Source organism: Nannospalax galili, unplaced genomic scaffold (assembly GCF_000622305.1).
Source record: "Nannospalax galili isolate Female #2095 unplaced genomic scaffold, S.galili_v1.0 scaffold3183, whole genome shotgun sequence".
Classification (NCBI taxonomy): Eukaryota; Metazoa; Chordata; class Mammalia; order Rodentia; family Spalacidae; genus Nannospalax; species Nannospalax galili.
The window spans coordinates 290,706-310,093 of record NW_008349678.1 but is presented as its reverse complement, the minus strand read 5'-3'; the positions used below and the strand labels follow the sequence as shown (position 1 = coordinate 310,093).

The following is a 19,388-nucleotide window of genomic DNA, read 5'->3' as shown; positions in this document are numbered from 1 at the left end:
CAGATGTTGGGGAAGTCAAGAAATCTAGGGTATGGCTATTTAAAATCAGCTGATCACATATATATTTAAAACAAAAGTCATCAAATTCCTGCCAGTAGGCTAAGTACATCCCCTCACCTGTATTTAAAATTAAAGTTTTACTATAATGAAACCATTACTATTATGTGACTATGACTTCTTTCCTACTAAAATCATAGGTTTGCCAAGTTGCAACAGAGGCCTTATGGCCTAAAAAGTCTGAAATATTTCCAAATGTATGCTTTAGGAAAGAAGTTCACTGTCCCTTGACATAGATAACTTGCAAAAGGGCAGACCTGCCACATTACAGACAGAGTATTCTAACATGGGTGCACAATAACAGGATCAAATTATTGCCAATAATAGGTCTTTGTTTCATTTTGTTCGACCTGCACTATTGGGTTTTGTGATGGCTAATCTTGTTTATTAACTTGACACATTTGGGAAGAGGGAATATCAATTGAGGAATTCCCTTCATTGGATTGGCCTGTGGGGATGTTTGTTGGGAATTCTTTTAGCTGCTGATGATGGAGGGTCCAGCCCACTATGGGTGGTATCATACCTATGCAAGTGGGCCTGAGCTGTGTAAGAAAGGACAGTAAACGTGAGCCTGGAAGCATTCCAGCAAGCTGTCTTCTGTAGTTTCTGCTTCAAGCTCCTGCCTTGGCTTCACTCCATGGTGGACCCTTTCCTCCCCCAACTTTCTTTGGGTCATGGTGTTTATCATAGCAACAGAAAAGCAAGGTAGGACAGATTTGTCTTAATAAAACTATGAAAGATGGAAAAAGGAAGTAAATAAGTAAAAAACAAAAATGAGAATTAATATAATTACCCTTTACCGGTTATAATGATAACCTTCTTTTGTTACTTCTGTGTGTGTGTCTGTCTGTCTGTCTGTCTGTGTGTCTGTGTGTATGTCTCTGTGTGTGTCTGTGTGTGTCTGTGTGTGTCTGTGTTTGTGTATTGGTGGGAGTTGAAGCCAGGGCCTTGTACTTGCCAACTATGCACTCTGCCACTGAGCTACCCAGACCTTACTCAGAAGTGCTACACAGGAAAAATAGCCACAGCTTGTTCCTCCTTAACAGATTGAAAAGGAAAGAAATGCTCGCAAACCCACGATAAGAGGAAAATCTGACACTTTCTCATTCTCATATGAAAAAAAATAACTACTCTCCTACAGAAATTTCTCATTCTGTCCACTGACCTACCCAAAAACACTCTAATCTTTCCCACATTATTGCCTTTGCCCAAATAAAATCCCCTTCATTTCCATCAAAATAAAGCAGCCTCTCATAAAATATCTGCCAAAGTCACAGCCACCTTTCAAAGCTCAGCTATGTCACCTCTGTTGATCTCTTCCTGTTCATCCTAGCAAAATCTGACCCTCCTCCCTCTAGATTCATCTGCCCTTGTCTGCACACTCACCAGAACCACCTTCAAATATTGTAAATTCCTGTTCACGTATACACAACAAGGTCATAACTCAAAGCCAGAGGAATCACTTTCTGTACTTCTTTGTCTAGCCTAACAACAGAACAGAGGGCTATGTACTCTTAATGAAAATACGGCATTAAAATTGCAAGGTCTGACAGTAAAGCTCATCCTTGTCAGAGTCTTATGGATGGAGGTTTAACTTAAAGAGTTTACTGGTGTGGAATGTATTTTCATCTGGAAATTATAATGCATGATTTTAAAGTTCCACATGTTTCTCTTTGCCCCGAAGCTTACTGGCTTTAGAGAACCATTAACTTAATGAATTTTATTTGTAAACAGAGATAATAAGAATGAGATCCATTCTATGACACAGTTCACCATGGAGTTCAATGCAATAATGTCAGTGGAAGTGTTTGGGAGAAATGAAAGCTGCCATACAACTGTAAGGTCGCACTTCCTGTACCGTTCTACTGTGCTACAGCTGGCAAATAGCCCTCCTGATTGATGTTCTGAGCTTCTTAGAATGACTCTCCTTCCAAGCCAAGTGAAAAATCAAGGGGATTCCAGCACTTAAGCTTTATGATACTCAATAGATGGGTCAACTGTTCATTACAGTCAAAGTGTTATCACAAAAAGGGTCTTGTTGTACAGGCTACAAGGTGAAGTCCTGGAAATTGCTTTGCATTAATCAAATTGATTCCCTGAGGGGAACTGAAAACAGTATTAATAAACAAAAAGGAACAAATGGAAAATAAGGGTATAATGTCCATCTGGCTTTATAGTTCTGAAACGTACCACGGTTTCATACCTAATACTAGATACTATTGCTTTTACTAGTTTTCATGCGAAAAGTATCAAAAAATTTATTCATATCAACCACTTTCCCTATAAATCTTATAAAAAATGTTTGGCAAAAATATTAATAAGCTGGGTGTGGTGGCACACGCCTTTAGTCCCAGCACGGGGGAGGCAGAGGCAGGTGGATCTCTGTGAGACTGAGGCCATCCTGGTCTACATAGCAAGTTACAGACTACAGGGAGACCTTGTCTCAAAAAAACAACAACAACAACAAAAATATATTAATGACCTAAAATTTAGCATGCTAATAGTTACTCATATAAAGGTTAAGTATTATTAATCTAAAAACAAAAAACCCAAAATGCTTCCAGATTTGAAACTGCTTGAACACAGATATAATACAAGTGGAAAATTCTACAGCTGGCCTCTAGTGATGGCTCAATATTAAAATGCAGGTACACTAAAAAAAATTATATAAAATCACCTTTCTTCAGGTTGTATGTATAAACTTACGTGAATTTTGGTTGAGATTTGTGTCCCTTCCCCAAACATCCTATTAGTTAAATGCAAATATTCTAAAATACATAAATTGGAAATATTTCTGTTCCCAAGCTTTTCAGAAAAGAACTGTTGAACCCATACAACCTTCCGTAATATTTTTCTTCTTTTTACCCCAACATTTTTGTTTTATTTTGTTGTTTGAGACAGGGTCTCCCTGTAGTCCCAGCTGACTTGGACCTTGATACGTAAGTAGGCGGGCCTTAATCTCACAGAGATCCACCTGCCTCTGCCTCCTGAGTGCTGGGATTCGAAATGGGGATTACCATGCCTGGCCAACACTTTAATTTAAATATCATTTATCTACCATTTTCTACCTTGAATGCTCTGTGATGACATCATAATCAAGTGAAATTAGCTGGAATGAAGTCAAACAGAGGCAAAGGACAAAGGCTGCTCACCACTGATGGGAATGGAAAGAAGAGCCCTTCTGGCCCCTCCTCACCTCCTCTTCCATCCTTCTTTAAGTGTCACTTACCAAGGGGGTTCACAGTCCCCTGACTTCACATTTTCAAGCTGTCCTCAAATCTTTCCCACTTGGACCCAGTGAAGAAATTCTGAGTGGGGTAGAACTCATTTAAGTGGGTCTATAACCACTTGAGGTCTCACAGGCAAGCAGCAATGACTAGAGACTTGACCTATCCATGGTGAGAAAGCTGTGGGAAGTAGATTAGTGTTTCCCCAGCTGCCTAAATCAGACACAATCAAGGACTCTTTACTTAATAAAGGACTTGGCTTCAGCATCTTTTTCAGCACTGTCCTAAAAAGCAATTATTTACAAATCAGAATTGGCATGTAACATGAAATAGATTTGAAGTCCCTGGATTAGGTTTGCTGAAGGGTTATGCCTTTGTTCCTATTTAATCACAGATTTTTTTTTAAACTATTGATTTAAGATCTCATCATTTCTGTCAGTGACTAAAATAAATTTTTAAAAAGGATCCTGTGGGAAGCAAAATCAAACTCAGAGAGCTGGCTGGCAGTTTTGTGGCTTTTTTATTTGTTTGTAAATTTATTTCACATTTATTCATGGTCATCCATACTTTAGAATTATTCAAAAGAACCCTGGAGTCAGATCAAGGCTAGAATGGCACATTCTAGATCCTTTTGAACATGAACTAACCATGGCCACAAGCCACCTGTGGCAACTATTTCTGGTGGAGCATGTGGTGCTTAGACCTCAGTCCCTTCAGTCAGCAAACTTCCTTCCCTCTTGCCATTCCTGGGTTACCTGTCAGGGAAGTGGCACAAGGTTTGAGCTTTTCAGGAGCACCTAACTTGATGTTCCAAAGGGCACTTACCCCTTGGAAGAGACCCTGAATGAAAGACAGAAGGTATAGTTTAACTCCTGACTGGGATATTTATTAGTCCTCTATGACAGCTCTAATAAATTACCACTAACTTGTGCCTTCAAAACAACCATACTTATTATCTTCCTTTCTCTGGATCAGAGAGACTCAAATGAGTCTCAGCAGGTTAAATTCAAGGTGTCCGGGCAGAGCAGTGCTTCTTTTTGGGGGCTCCAGTGAAGATTAATTTTCTAGATCCCAGAGAAGCCCAACAATCTTTGGCTCATGGCCCTCTGTCTCCACCTTCAAAGCCAACAGTGTGGCCTCTCTCTGACCTGGCCAGATAGGTTTCATGCTGTTAAGGAGCCATGATTACAAGGGCTCCACCCAGGTAATCCAGCATAATCTCCACATCTCAAGATCCTTAACTTTATCCCACCTTCCAAGTTATTCTCATCACATACTCAGTTTCTAGAAATTAGGTCAAGGGCATCTCTGGATGTCCATGATGCTACCTACCCACTGATTAACCTTGAAAACATAAATCCACCTCCATGATACAATCGTAAAACAACATGACTAGACTGCAGTTTCAAAACTTCCTTCATTCCTAATTTATGTAGGTGTGTAATGTTAAGAATTCTAACAACCAGCTTCTCACAAATTATGGGTGATGGAGGACAGTACACACACACTCTGCTCTACCTTCTAGCCATACAAATGAGTCGATTTGCCAAGATAAGCCAATTACAAAGAAAAATGCTAGTAAAGCAGACGATGTGATTTCTGGAAGGAGTTGCAACAGTACAGGACGTCTACTGCTTAGTCTCAGAGCAAAGCAAGGGAATGATAGTGCTGCTTACCACAGCAGAATTTGGGTTTGAATCTGGGTTGACCCTGATGCAAGGCTATCAAAGTCAAACAACTGTTCCTCAACCATCTGTCCTCATTATTTCTATAGCCCTTATGCAGCGTCCTCAACTAGCAGCATGCTGTCAGCAATGCATGTAAAAACAAAGCCATCACCATGCTTTGCACAGCAGTGCATCAGAGTTAATTCTGAACAGAAAACCTAGGAACAACATTTGTTTATAGCAACTTATTTTTTATTTCAAGCATAAAGTACATCATTAAGTGCTAAAAATACTTTTGTTTCTTTGTGGGCATTTCCTTTGTATAAACCACAGTCGTTTACAGTATTTCCTGTAAAATAACCAAGTAATTTTTTTCTCAGAATGGGGACATTTGGCAACTGTAGTCACATGTGGTCTATCAACATTTACCTTGTCTGCTTCAGCTCAATCTGTCCACTCAGAGTTAAATAAATTATCTTTAAAAGATTTTTAAGACATCAATGTCTGGCTTATAATTTTAATACAATATTGTAGAGTAACAAAAATAGATCATAAAATTAATCTGTATGTTTTACTCAGAACAAACTGGGACCTTTCATACAGTCCTTAGAACTGCTTCTGCTGGAAGGGTTTCAGTTAGGATCTCAAAGCTTAGATCTTTCCTCCTTCATATACCACATGCAGTTTTTATTTCATAGAAACAACTTAAACTGAGGGGAAAACAATAGTTAGAAGCACTTTATGCCAGTACAGATGGATTCCCAACCAAAGACGGATATCCTACTTCCAAAGGAAGTCCTTGCTCTTCAAGTGCCTTTCGGCTTCAGAAGTAACCACTGTTGTATGCAGCTTGGTTCCTCTGACTTTCACATTAGGTAGATTTTTAATGCCAAGGACAGGAAAGTCTGACAGCCAGGGGAAGGTAAGTTCCTGAAACTAAGTTTCTCACACATGTTACGTAACCCATTTTGTAAGGATTCTAAGAAAACTGAAAACCACAGGTGGTAAGGGGTATTTCATATATAAAATTTTATCTTGACCAATTCAAAGCTAGTTTGTTATTCCAAAACTAGAAATGATGATTTCCACTAAAATTTTCACGCAGTACAAGAAAAGCTCAGATGAGGGGCTGATCATAAAACTTCTACCAAGGTCTTGGTAAAACAATAGGTAAATGACAGAATTTAGGGTTTAGAATTAAGGGTTTCATGAAGCCTTAAAATAAAATGTAAGGATTTTTCACTATAGTTTTTAGATTTGTTTTAATGAATATATGGTTAAAATTATATAGAAACTCTAAAATAACACCAATTTGGCATTACCATCCTGAGACTCCCGAGTGAATTGTTCCTCTTTTAGTATATCCTATGAGAAAATAGATGATATCAAATTGATTGGGGAATGTGATATGAGCAGAATTTTATGTACTCATAAATTTTAGTAAGATTATCTCTCCATATTTAAAAGTATATTCTCAATATTGTCAAGAATGGTCTTTCCTTCTCTTTCAGATTTAATCTTAATAGTTCATGTCAAGCAATGCTGATTCTATCACTCAAGCCTTATGGTTTTCTGTCCTTTGGTTTTCATTCTCTTTATTTGAGCACTTGGATATGTGCTTCCCTGCACATTTATTAAGTATATTTGATCCAGAGTAAAAATGTGTGTTCAAAACAGGCCTTATGTTTTCAGTTTCTATTTTTTAATATTTTATTTATTATTTTTATTTTATATGTATGAGTGTATTGCCTGCATGTGTGTAAGTACTCCCATGCCGTGCAATGCCTGCAGAAGTCAAAAGAGGGTGTCCCCTGGATCCAGAGTTACAGACAGTTGTTAACTGCCATCTGGGGGCTGGTAATTGAACCCAGGTCCTCTGCAAAAGCAGTCAGTGTTCTTAACCACTAAGCCTCATTCTTCTATCATCACAGCCAGAGAAATTGTCAGAACTTGGTCCAAATGCAGTGGACAGGCTCTGCTGAGTTTAGGAAAAAGCTCCCCTAGCTGAAAAGATCCTTTGCCAATCACTGATGCAGAACCGAAATGAGAGAGGCTTGCCTGTGACATTACTCAGTCCGTGAGAGGTAGCTGAACTGGATCCCAAAGCTGATCTAAAACAACCAGATGAGCTTGAAAGCAAATGCAAGCACCCAGGTGGGAAGGAAAGTAGGTCTTTTATGCAAGTGGTCATTGAAGAAGAGGTGAAGAGAGGACAAGAGCCCGGCAGCCTTGGTACCGGCTGCAACAGCAACAAGCCAGGAATGGCCCTGTAACATGACTAACCTGTTCTCTCCTCTTCTCATACCACATGCAGATTTAATTTCATATAAAGAACTTAAGTTGAGGCAAAAAAAAAAAAGATAGATAGATAGAAGCACTCTCTGCCAACGGAACAGGTCACCTCCTAACTCCTAACCAAAGACTGATATCAGAAAATAGATTATAAACCTGGCAGGTGACACACAACTGGAGTCCCAGAACCCATGAAGCTGAGGCAGAAAGACTGTCAAGAGTTAGAGACCAGACTGAGTTACACAGTGAGCACCAGGCCAGGCCAGCCAGGTCTACATAATAAGATTCTGTCTCAAAAGAAAAAAGAAATTCAAAGAACATCATTTAATTGACAATGGCACTAGAGAAAAAGCAATGAGATAGTTGGCAAAAAATTAGGATATAATCAAAACTGATTTCTTCTCATTAACCAAAATAAATGTAATTTAATCACAGATGAGGTTTCTGAAGTCATAAAACTAAGTCATTTGATTAATTTACACATAATGAAACCTCTGGATAATAACTCAAAACAAGGCTGAGAGTATAACTCAGTGGAGGGACAATTGCCTAGCATGTGCTGGTCTCTGGGTTTGATTCCAGGTAACACCAAAAACAAATAACTCAAAACATACTCAATATCCTTGAAGAGTTCCAGTTAAATCATGCTCAGTAGTTATACTGCTAGCTAGGAATTAAACTCAGGGTCTTGCTCATGCTAAGCAAGTACTCCACCACGGAACCACATCCCTACCTCTCATGAATTTAGTTCACAGAACAGTTAGCATCAGCCATAGACCAGCAGGGTACCACACGAAAAAGGTTGGAATAACCCTAAGCTTAATGCTGATAACATGTCTAATGGTATGCCCGGGTTTGACATGGTTATACCTCTAGAGGCGTTAATATTCCCTTTACATCATTTCTTTCATGAACAAAAGGGTGAGCTCCTTGATAACAGAAACCAATTCTTTGTAATATTCCTCCAATGCCTGGCACTGAACCTAATATGTAAGGAGCACTGAGTAAACACTGGGAAAAAATAGGTGCATTGCTTCTTTAAGCCTCATGATGGGGCTTGAGTAATATATTCACTACTTAAGCATTACTCATTGTAAAGCATTTGAAATTCTACAGTATTAGTACTTCTATATTGATAATTATATAATCACTATTGGTTTGATTTTAAATAGTCTAAGGGGTTGGAGAGCTTGAAAAATGTAAGAAAGTAAGTTCTCTGTCACAATGAAAGTCAGCAAAGTCTTTTAAAATGAATAAATAAAAACTAACCCACAAGGTCAGGTGTGCTGGCACACACCTTTAATCTGGGCACTCAAGAGGCAGAGGCAGGCAGATCTCTGAGTTGGAGGCTAGCCTGGTCTACACAGCAAGTTCCAGGTCTCATTGTATAGCTCTACACAGCCAGAGCTATATAATGAGACCCTGTCTAAATCTTTTTTTAAACTTTAAAAAACTTGAGGCTGGAGAGATGGCTCAGCAGTTAAGAGCACTGACTGCTCTTGCAGAGGACCTGGGTTCAATTCCCAGCATCCACATGGTGGTTAGGAACCATCCTTAACTCCAGTTCCAGGGGAATAAGCCCTCTTCTGACCTCCACAGTACTGCACAACAAGGGTGGACTCATATACATGCAGTCAATACAGTCATACACATAAAATAAAAATAATAAAAAAATACTAAAAAAAGTTTTAAAGAGGTTAATCTACCCTATTTAAAAATATAACAAACACCAAAGAAATGGGTAAGAATAATTAAAAGGCTTGGTGGCACATGCCTTTAATCCCAGCAGAGGCAGCAGGAAGATCTCTGTAAATAAGGCTAGCCTGGTCTACATAGCTAGTTCCAGGCCAGCTAGGAAAAGGTGGGAAGAACAGTTTAGGAAGCTAATGTTTTTTTGTTTTGTTTTGTTTTGCTTTGCTTTGCTTTGTTTTAAGTTCTTGGTCTTTAAAAATTATCAGAGGAAATACGAAAGATAAATTGTCTGATAATCTGAAGGTTTTTGCAATTTTCTAAGTGATGACTAAGATAACGATCATAAAGTCACTCTCAAATATCAAAATGAAGCCAAAAAACAATAACAAATTCTCAGAATCAGAAATGAAAAAGGGTCCATTACTGCTAATCATCTAGACATAACAGCTAAGGAACAGCAAAAGCATCTCCACACGTAAACTCCTCTGATGAGATGGATCCGTGTCTTGAAAGCACAAACTCACAAAAGGAGAATCAGATAATACAATAGAACTCTGGCAGCTAAAAGCTATTGATTTTTTTATTCAATATTTGTGTCTTTCATACAGAACATCCCAATCAATCTTAATCATCTTTACACCCCCTTCTCCATGGCCCCCTCCCATAGCTCCCCCATTGGAATTCATAATTCTGTCATTTGTCTTAAGGCCTATTGTGCCGTTAGTGTCCCCAGACCGAAGCTTCATTTGCACCAGAGACTGTTACAGAGTCCACAACTGGTCACACGCAAACATTGTCTGTGAATTACCTGAGTCTAAGTGGCACATCTGCAATGCAACCTCTAAACCTAAGGCTCACAGAACATAGAATGAGGGGTAAAAAAGACAATAATGAATATCTCAGTTCTCATTAATGAAGCTTCCTCATACAGCAGAGGGCCAGGAACACAAAAGGTCATAAATGGCCAAAGTGTAGAGACTAAGAATCTTCAGAATGCTGGTCCTTGGACAGGACTCTTATATTAAACTACAACCACCCAGGGCTCAGGGATCATTTTGGAAGAGGAGGGTGGAAAGATTGTAAGAGCCAGGGAGGAGGCATATGACCATATGGAAATAGAGTTATACAAGCTCCTGGGACCTTGCTCATATGAACCTACAGCAACAGTGTCAGCATGCAAATGACCCATGCAAACTCAAGCAGACAAAAACCCAGCACAGAACTGGGGAAATTGACAACTGACCACAATCAAAGCTATTAATTTTTAAAAATGAAACACTGCCAGGTGTGGTGGCACACGCCTTTAATCCCAGCACTTGGGAGGCAGAGGCAGGCAGATCTCTGCTAGTTCAGGGATAGCCTGGTCTACATAGTGAGTTTCAGGCCAGCTGGGGCTATAGGGAGACCCTGTCTCATAATGACGACAAAAAAAAAAAAAAGGAAAGACCAAGTCCACATATTTTCACTAGTGAATTTTGACAATGCTCTGAAATCTTTCCAAAAATATGGAATCATCAAGAACATTTCCTAATGTGTCCTTTTGAAAACCGTAAACATTTTCCTATAAGGGAAGTAGGTGCTGCCTCTTTAAATTCAATACATGTAAAGAATCACTGCTTCAGTAACTACAGAGTATTCAGATGGTTTTATTCTTCCTATAAAAGAGCAGGGTTTTTTATAAAGCTATACAAGGATCATTTTTGGCTGACACCACTTAAAGACATAAGATAGCAGGGCCTAGATTGTCAATGATGTATGTACACTGTGCCTTCTCCCCCTCCCCCTGCACGTCAACCAACAGCCACATTTCTCTCAGCCACAAATGCTGCTTCCCAGGGTGCTCTGACAGGGGCACATCTGCTAAGTGTACTGTTTTGAGGACATGTCAGTGTCTATTCACATTTCATAGGCCACCTCTAATCTATCCCGGATGTGCTCCTTCCTTAAATTCTTATCATGTCCTGAGCAAATTCTTTTGCAGCAACAACACTGATTTAGGAGTTCTGGTAAAGACGGAATGGGACAAAGGTGTCTAGGAGTAAACAACAGTATATACCAAAGAACTGAATATTAAGTTTTTAAATCAAACATTCTACTTGGACAAAAAAAAAAAAAAAAACCATGTTACAGAAGTCTCTAAAAGAGCAGAAAACATCTATGCCACTGGAAGGACATGAAAGTTTTAAGCAAGGGACAAACACAACATTCATACAGTAATTGATGTCTTGGTAGGAGGCTGAGGAGGAATAAGGTCCTGTGAAGCAAGCTGCAGTGGTGGTTAGAGGCACTAGAGCTTGGGCCAATCAATAGCAATGAGATTAGAAAAGAGTCAAAACAGGTGGTGATGACTGGAGACTCAGTATCTACAACAGCAGTGAATGTCATGATGTCTCAAATTCATTCATTCATGCAGTCAGGAAATGCTAGGCATCTCATACGTACCACAACTCATTGTTTTCACTCTCATATTCTAGTAGGTGTAGGGGAAAGGAGGTAGGTAAAGAAACAATTGTGAAGGTGTATAAGGTATGTCAGATGTAATAAGAATTGTGGGGAAAATGAAGCATATAAAGGACTCAGGAATTGTGGAGCTGGACGGAGAAATGGGTAGAGTTACTATTTTGTTTCAACCATTCAGAAAAGGCATCTATAATAAAAAATATTTAAATATCAAGCTGATGGATGTGGGAGAAGAATCTTTCTTCCCTCCATCCCTACTGGTGGCAAATTCCTTTTAAAATGAAAAGTAGTAATTATATTTGCCTAAAGCTAAGCACCTAGTTAAAACAGTTATCATTAGCATATAAAAAACACAAAAGCATTCCTTAAGGCATACTTTAAATGGGCCAAGAATTTGAACTCTATCGTCACATGCATGAATAAATGTTAACTTGAGTATTACTTTCCATTCCTAACATTAAAATGAGTGGATGAACTGCCCCCATGCCAAACACTGGAAACAATGCTAGTCTAAATTCCCTGCGAGCATACATACAAATGAGATTTGAAGAAGAGAAAAAACACAATCTCATTAATTTTTATACCGATTACATACAGAGTGATATTTTAGGTCTATTGAATTCGATAAAATATATTAATAATTTCTTTGGGCTTTTTTAATGCACCAACTAGAAAAATCTACATTAGATATATGGGTTTCAGTAGTAGCTCTATCTCTGTTAGATAGCATTTTTCAAAGCAATTTCATTACCTATTAATCAATTATTCTATTCTACTGTTGCTCATGCAGCAAATTATTTAAAAACAAACATCAATTCAGCAAGAATAAGAAAATCAGTGAGACCAGAGAATAATAATTTCCTGAAAGTGTTTATCTCTTCATGTGTAATAACTGCTCAGCACCTCCATCTTGGGAGAACGACCCTGCTCTTTAAAACACTGCTTGAAATATTTAGCTCCAAAAGAAGTTACCAAATTATTTTTTAAGTCCCTCTGACCTTTTATTAGAAGTGTAGATGGAACTTGAGGCTCTTTCTGCTTTTCTAGGAAAAGCTTAGATCTGAACAAGGACAAGGTGAGGTCACCCTTGATCTCTAGCCTCTGGAAGGCTGGGAAGGAAGCCATGGGAGTAGCTGAACAGGTGCCGGCCACTGGCAAAAATCTCAAATCGATCCATCCATGCTGCAGTGGACAGACAGATCAAAGAGCTTCCCAAGGCCAAACTGGTTGTAGGAGATCTTCCTCTCCTCTGAGCCCCATGAGCCATTCAGAAAGCTGTTCTGAACCAATCCACACCCTCACCCATGCCAAGTTAATGTGAAGGGCTATGTCCCCAGAGGGCCCCACTACAAAATTGATGGCAAAGCTCTTGGCAGTGTACATAGCCCTTGATTGTGATGGTACTATAACCCCGCCCCCTGCAGTGTCCCTGTATAGGCACAGGTGGATTGAAGGCTGGGGGTCCTTCATGATAGCCAGACTGTTGACTGTCAAGGGATATACCCAAGACTAGGGTAAGTTGGCATATTCATGGGTCCCAGAGACATGACAGTCTGGCCTCCAAGGAAGTTGACTGATTGAAGTTCCAGGTCCCCATTCACTTGCAGGTGGGTGACCATCTGTAGGGCAGCCTATGCCCATATTCATAGAAGGGATTTCCATTTACCACCACCTTGTAGTGCTCACCCAGGACCATCAACACCAGCTTGAAGTGGGTGCCTTTTCTGAAGGGCATGCTCCTCTTCTCGTTTGTGTCCCATTATCTGCTTTGCTTGGTGTTGAAGACTGCCTTGTCCCAGCCATCAAAGAGGGGACTGAGGTGGAAAGTGGGCTCTGTTCCATCTTGCCCCACCACTCAGTTCATGGAGAGCATTCTCATGTTCCCTCAGATGTCCACAGGCACATTTGGGCCTGTCGTTGGGCAAAGTCAGGTTGTAGGTGGGTTGGCAGCCTGGTGTGGTGACAAAAGCTATCTTGCAAGGATAGGCAAGTGGCTTGCCTTGAGAGAAGTGTGCCGGAGTGGGCAAGTTACCAAATTCTACTTGAGTTCACTACTCTGGACATGGCTGAACAGCCATGGGAGCTGGCTGAAGAAAAGTCTTCTGCACAGGTGGCCAATGGGCTGTCTGAGGGCACTGACTCACCGACACCAAGAGAGTGACAAGCCTAGACTCTGGCTGCTGAGTCGTTGGCTTTAGGTGTGTCTCTGATCTTGCAGAGCTGGTTCTTTGTAGAACAAACTGGAAGTATTTTTAGTATTTTCATCTACCATGCGGACTTCCTCTTTGGTCCACAATTAGCACCTCCTTTCTCACGTACAGCTGCAAACCTCCCTTGGATCTGGAAAGGCTGGAGGCACATATGTAAGACCCAGGGTTCCCCAAAGTTTTGTTTCTATTTCTGTTAACTCACAGTCCTTGGTTTTCTAGTTATGCTTTGTGTGCCCTTTTATGCATATTTTTCTTTTTCTGCATTGTTTCCATAGTACTTTGGGACCAGCACAGATTTAGGCAGCTATCATCTATCCAATTTTCTCCCACCTGACTTTGGGAAATGTATCTCAGAAAGACTTTCTACAATGGGAGAAGTTGTGAAAGAGCAACATCCAGGTCTACTGATAGCTGTGTTCCTACCAGGAAGAGGAATCAGTCTAGGACGAAAACCAGGAGCTACTGAGAGAAGTCACCATAAGAAAGCAGAGAATGGTATTTAAATTTTAGGTTCTAACAGCTCCTCTATCCTGCTCTCCCCAATATCTTCACAGGACCAATTTTTTGAGAGATTTATAGTCAATAAAGTCTCCACATTATGCTCAGTCGAGGGCATCATGCTCTGGAGTCAGACAGTAGATAGCTGTGAAGTTAGGCCTCTTGGATTCAAACCCTGCCTCTAATACATCCTGAAAAAGCTGTCTTTTTGAACCTCCGTTTTCTCATATGTAAATTGTGAATGAAAAAAGTTCCTACCTGATAAAGCCGTTACTGTAAGTTAGGGAATATGGTAAACCCTCGATGAAGCACTGCTGTGCACAGTTAATAGATAATGAACATCAGCTGCTATTTGTACTAGTGTTCACTCAAATAGATGTCTACCATTTACAACTCTGAGCTGTCAATAATCTAACACAGACTTTAGATTGCTGTCTTGGGATTATTATTTGGTATGAGGGGTGGGATTTTTGTACATATATTTTTTAATGGGGAGATGGTTCAATTCATTGGCAATCTGCTGAAAATGAATAAGGAGGCAACCATGAAACCTGTACCTTAGCAAAGAGGTTCAAAAGGTTTGGGGACATAGAAAGCCAAACCTCATTTCATATTGTCTGCAACAACTTCTCTGTGCAGGCTACTGTCTCCCCATGCTGCTATTCTGGGCTGATGAACTCAGACACTGAAAACTCATTGTTAGCTGAGCCTCATGTCTGGAGCATGGTTGATAATCATAGGCTAAAACGTAAGAGAGGGAAAAGGTTTGTATTGCGGAAGTTCAAAGAAAAGGATTCTTTCTGGAAGAGGAAGGAGAGAGGGAATGTCACTGCAGTGGAAGAAGCCTAGGAGCCAAGTATTCGTGATGGAACACGTGATAAAAGGCTCCACTTTGTTTCCTCTTCCTTTGAACTTACAGAACCAGTAGATCAATCACTTTAAGATATTTCTCAACAGACATTGTCTTTACTATTATCTATAAACATCTATGATGATCTATCACATTTATATTTCCTTTTGGATTGCTGCATGGTGAGAAAGAATGTTGCAGCCAAGGTGAGCATGCCCTTGGCATTGCCCTCCATAGAAATGGAATCTGAAGAGGAAGGACTGGCTGTCCGAAAGTCTAGGTGTTTGGTCAGCAGCAAAAGCAGCAGGAATCCAACACATGGCCTGGAACAAGGTAAAGCAGGGGGAAAGTGCACAGAAGCCTCAGCCACATGCCCCAATGAACAGACTACAGTTCCAATAGCTAACCAAGAGACCCAAGAGAGGAGGGAAGGGAGGGGATGAACATGTAAGTCAGAATCATCCCTATTCATCAGTATCACGTGGCCTTAAATAGGTTACACCTCGCTTGCCTTAACTCATAAACACCTGGAAAAAATAGATTTTTGTTTCAATAGTGAATTTTCATTTTACCTTTATTCTTCACTTTTGCTTATTAACTTGGGAAGCACTTTACAGATTTTACATTTAGCCAAAGAAGAATAATGTCTTCATCTCTATTCGCAAGAGGAAACAAAATCACCACATGTTACACTTGTCTTGTTAAGGGTTCTTTAAATACACAGGAAGTCAAAAGGAAACAGAAGTACTCCCACAGGATGCTGTCCCAAAGGGAACAGGCTCTGAAAAATAACTCCTGCTAGATCAGGATGCGGCTGGAAATAAACAGATAACAGGCAAGATGTTTTTAATGTATCCAATGTTGGCATTAGGCAGCATCAGTTAAATATGCTTTAGTAAATACACAAACCTCCCCACTTAAAAACTGTGCCATCAGTTCAATAGTGGTTTCTAGTACAATGTTTTGGAAAATAGAGAGAAATTGATCCTTTTGACTAATTTGCTGATGTATAAGAAAGGCTGACACGTGTCCGGTTTTATTAGCTATAGCAAAATGTAAGTATCAGTCTCAATTTCAATTGCATTCAGATCTTTCAGCCTGTAATTCTCACTGATACAAATCTGATTCCTGGAAAGGATGGGCCTAAGAGGCACAAATGTGTCATCATGACTCCATCCGGAGACTCTGCTGCTTAGCTATTCTATTAGCAGAGAAAACTTCCAGAGGTTGGGATCGTTTATTTAAATTGAACTAATTGATTGCACCTATATCTTTAATACAGTATTTCAAAAGTACATAGGAAGTGTCTTTCCCCTATAAGAATGATCAGATTCCTAGCCTCCTGATTCTCTTTTTCATTTCCCTGTGTCTTTCTAAGCAGAGTTCACCTCTCAAAATAATAATAATAAATAATTAATAATAAAATAACCTGGTTGCAGATATTTTCCTAAAGGACTCTCCAAACTCTGGTTATTTACATGGTTTTATAAAACTTGTTTCTTTTTAATGAGATTTCACCAGAAATTTCTTTATTTCTAGTTTAGAACAGCTTCACAAGTACTGCGGTTTCAGACTTCAACATACGGTTGAATCCACCAAGTTACAAAGGATAGTTCCAATCCAGTAGTCACAGAGATGCTCTGGTCAAAACAAGGGGTTCACAAAATGAAACCAAAGTCAAGAATCTGGGAAAGAGACAGTAGCGATTATTATGTGTATGTAAGGAGAGGGGTGGGGTTGAGAACAGGCATTGGGAGAAAGTAATCAGAATACATGTTATACATGCATGAAGTTGTCAGCAAAATACCCAATAAGAAGTAAAACTTGTTTCCAAATAAGGAAGACATTAATTGCATATAGTTTACTCAACTAGGAGGAAAATAAAGAAAAAATTCAAAACTACCTCTGATCCTAACAAGTGTGTGTGTGTGTGTGTGTGTGTGTGTGTGTGTGTGTGTGTAACAGGCTTAGTTTTAGTGGTATGTGACTATAGTCTCAATACTTGGGAGGCAGAATTACAAATTAAAAGCCAGTCTGGGCTACATGATAAGAGCCTGTCTCAAAAAACACTCAAAAAGAGACAAAATAAGAGGTATCTATATCACACCTCGCCCTCCCCTGCAAGGCTCAGGGATCATTTCAGAAGAAGAAAAAAAAGACTGTAAGAGTCACAGGAATAGACATCTGCAGTAAGGCAATATTTGCCGGGCATGACAAGACCACCGCACACATGAATTCACAGCAGTTGTGAGTGCATGCACAATACTTGCACAAGATCAAATCAGCCAAAATGCCAGGATGGCATGAGGCTCCACCCCTAGTTGAGGGGCTGTTGGCAGAGTCAATTTTCTTCAGGGATGTGATCCCACAGAGGCTCCCCATACTCCGGTACATGATTCTATACCCATGCACATAGAGACAGCACTAAGTGGACTCAGTATGTTCAAAAAAAAACATGAAGTTGGGAGGGAAAGGTGGTGGAGGGATGGGAGAGGAATTGGAGAGGAGGGATTGGAGATGGATTTGATTAAAACACATCATGCATGTATGAAATTATTGGAAGCAAAAAATAATTTTAAAAAGAAACAAAACACGCAGTTTATATTTTGGAAACCCTCCCTGATGGATATGTACATATACACATAAGAGAACCGGGATCAGAGCTTACATACTGCTTTAAAATATATTTTTCACATATTTTAAGATATTCCATGTCACACTATTATTCCTGTAAAATATTTAAACAGCTGCAGAATTCTCCAGAGTACATATCTTTGAACACTCGTTTAGTCAGCCACCTCTAGTAAGTAGCTATTTGTTATTATCTTTTATAACAAATTATTAAATTAGAGAGACATGGGGAGGGAGAGGAACCCCTCACCCCTGCTGATGGAGAGCCAAGAGACTCTTGCAAACAGGAACATGAACGAAGTTTACAAATATACCTCAACCTCCTCATAATCTGTGTATAGGAAAGATTCTTTTGACCATTTGTAACCTTTATTTTTATCTTATCAGACTATAAATCTGTATAGTGTACCTCATAAACCACTGTATAATCTCATTAAAGAAAATTTCTTTAGATAAAAATTTGTACAGCAAATATTGTTTAATCTTTGAAATTCTTTGACTCATTTAACATCAAAAGGCACCAAAATCATGTATGTACCTATTGTTTTAAAACATTTATATGTGACATTCTATTTTGAGAAGCTAATGCCCACTACTGTCTTAAGTATAAAACTGTCTTTTACTTCCGCTTGTTACGTTTCTTCCTTCTCTTCCCTTGCCCTCCTCCCCCCTTTCCTCTCTCTCTCTTCCTTTTTCCCTCCCTCCCCCTCCCCCTTCCCCTTCCAGTCTCCTCTTCTCCCATCTTCTTCCCTGCTTCCCTGATTTTTCTTATAACTATTTGCTTTAATGCTTTACTTAATAAACTCCAACCTCACTTTGTACTGACTTGCTGTGCTGGATAGCTTCAGTTGTCAACCTGACACACCTGGGTGGAGGGAACCTCAATTGAGGAATTTCCTCCATTGGACTGACCTGTGGTCATGTCTGTGGGGCATTTTCTTGATTGTTGAGTGATGTGGGAGAGCAGAGCCAAATATGAGCGGTGACACCCCTGGGCACGTGGGCCTGTGCTGTATAAGAAAGCAGGCTCAGCACGGACCAAGGGAGCAAGCCAGCAGGCAGCATTTCTCCAACCTGTGTTTCATCTCCTGCCTTGACTTCCCTAGATGATGGACCGTGCTATAAGCCAAATAAACCCATTCCTCCCCAAGTTGGTTTAAGTCAGTATTATATCACAGCCATAGAAAGCTAGCCAAAACACTTGCCTTAAATTCTTTTCTCTGCCCTAAGAATCCCAACTTCATCAGAGCAGAGCTCTCTGAAAAGAACTCCTTAAGCCTCTTCAGCTGACATTTCCCACATCACTGACAGCATGGCTTTAAGAAGTCAAAGACCACAAGCAGTTTCAGGGTTTGGGGTGTATGATACCAAATTCTGACCAGAAGTGGTTTATCAGCAGTCACGTGCAGCCGTAGAAAGTGCATTTAATGACACAAACACCAGCATTTCACTCCAGCTTTATGGGCTCTCATGTGCATTTCCAATAATAGATTTGCAGATGTAATAAGCAAAAATTGAAAGTTGTGGGGTTGTCCTAGTTTGTTTCTTCATTGCTGTGACAAAATACTCTGACCAATACCAACTTAGGGAGGAAAGGGTTTATTAGGCTTACATCTCCCAGGTCACACGTTCATCAGGGAGCCCAAGGTAGGAACTGGGGGCAGGAACCTGGAGACAGGAGCTGAAGCACAGGCCATGGAGGAACACTGCTTACTGGCCTGTTCCCCTGGCCCCTGCTCAACCTGCTTTCTTATGCAACACAGGCCCACCTGCCCAGGGGTGGCACCACCCACAGTGGGCTGGG

At 40.0% G+C, this 19,388-nt stretch overlaps 1 protein-coding gene and 1 pseudogene across 1 annotated transcript in view; both read right to left on the bottom strand.

Moving 5' to 3' along the window:
- LOC103745151 (guanine nucleotide exchange factor VAV3) overlaps positions 1 to 19,388 on the bottom strand; it is a 278,692-nt gene that overhangs the window by 144,865 nt on the left and 114,439 nt on the right. The window lies entirely within an intron of this gene.
- The window catches only part of LOC103745150, a 33,087-nt pseudogene continuing 25,973 nt past the window's right edge, over positions 12,275 to 19,388 (bottom strand).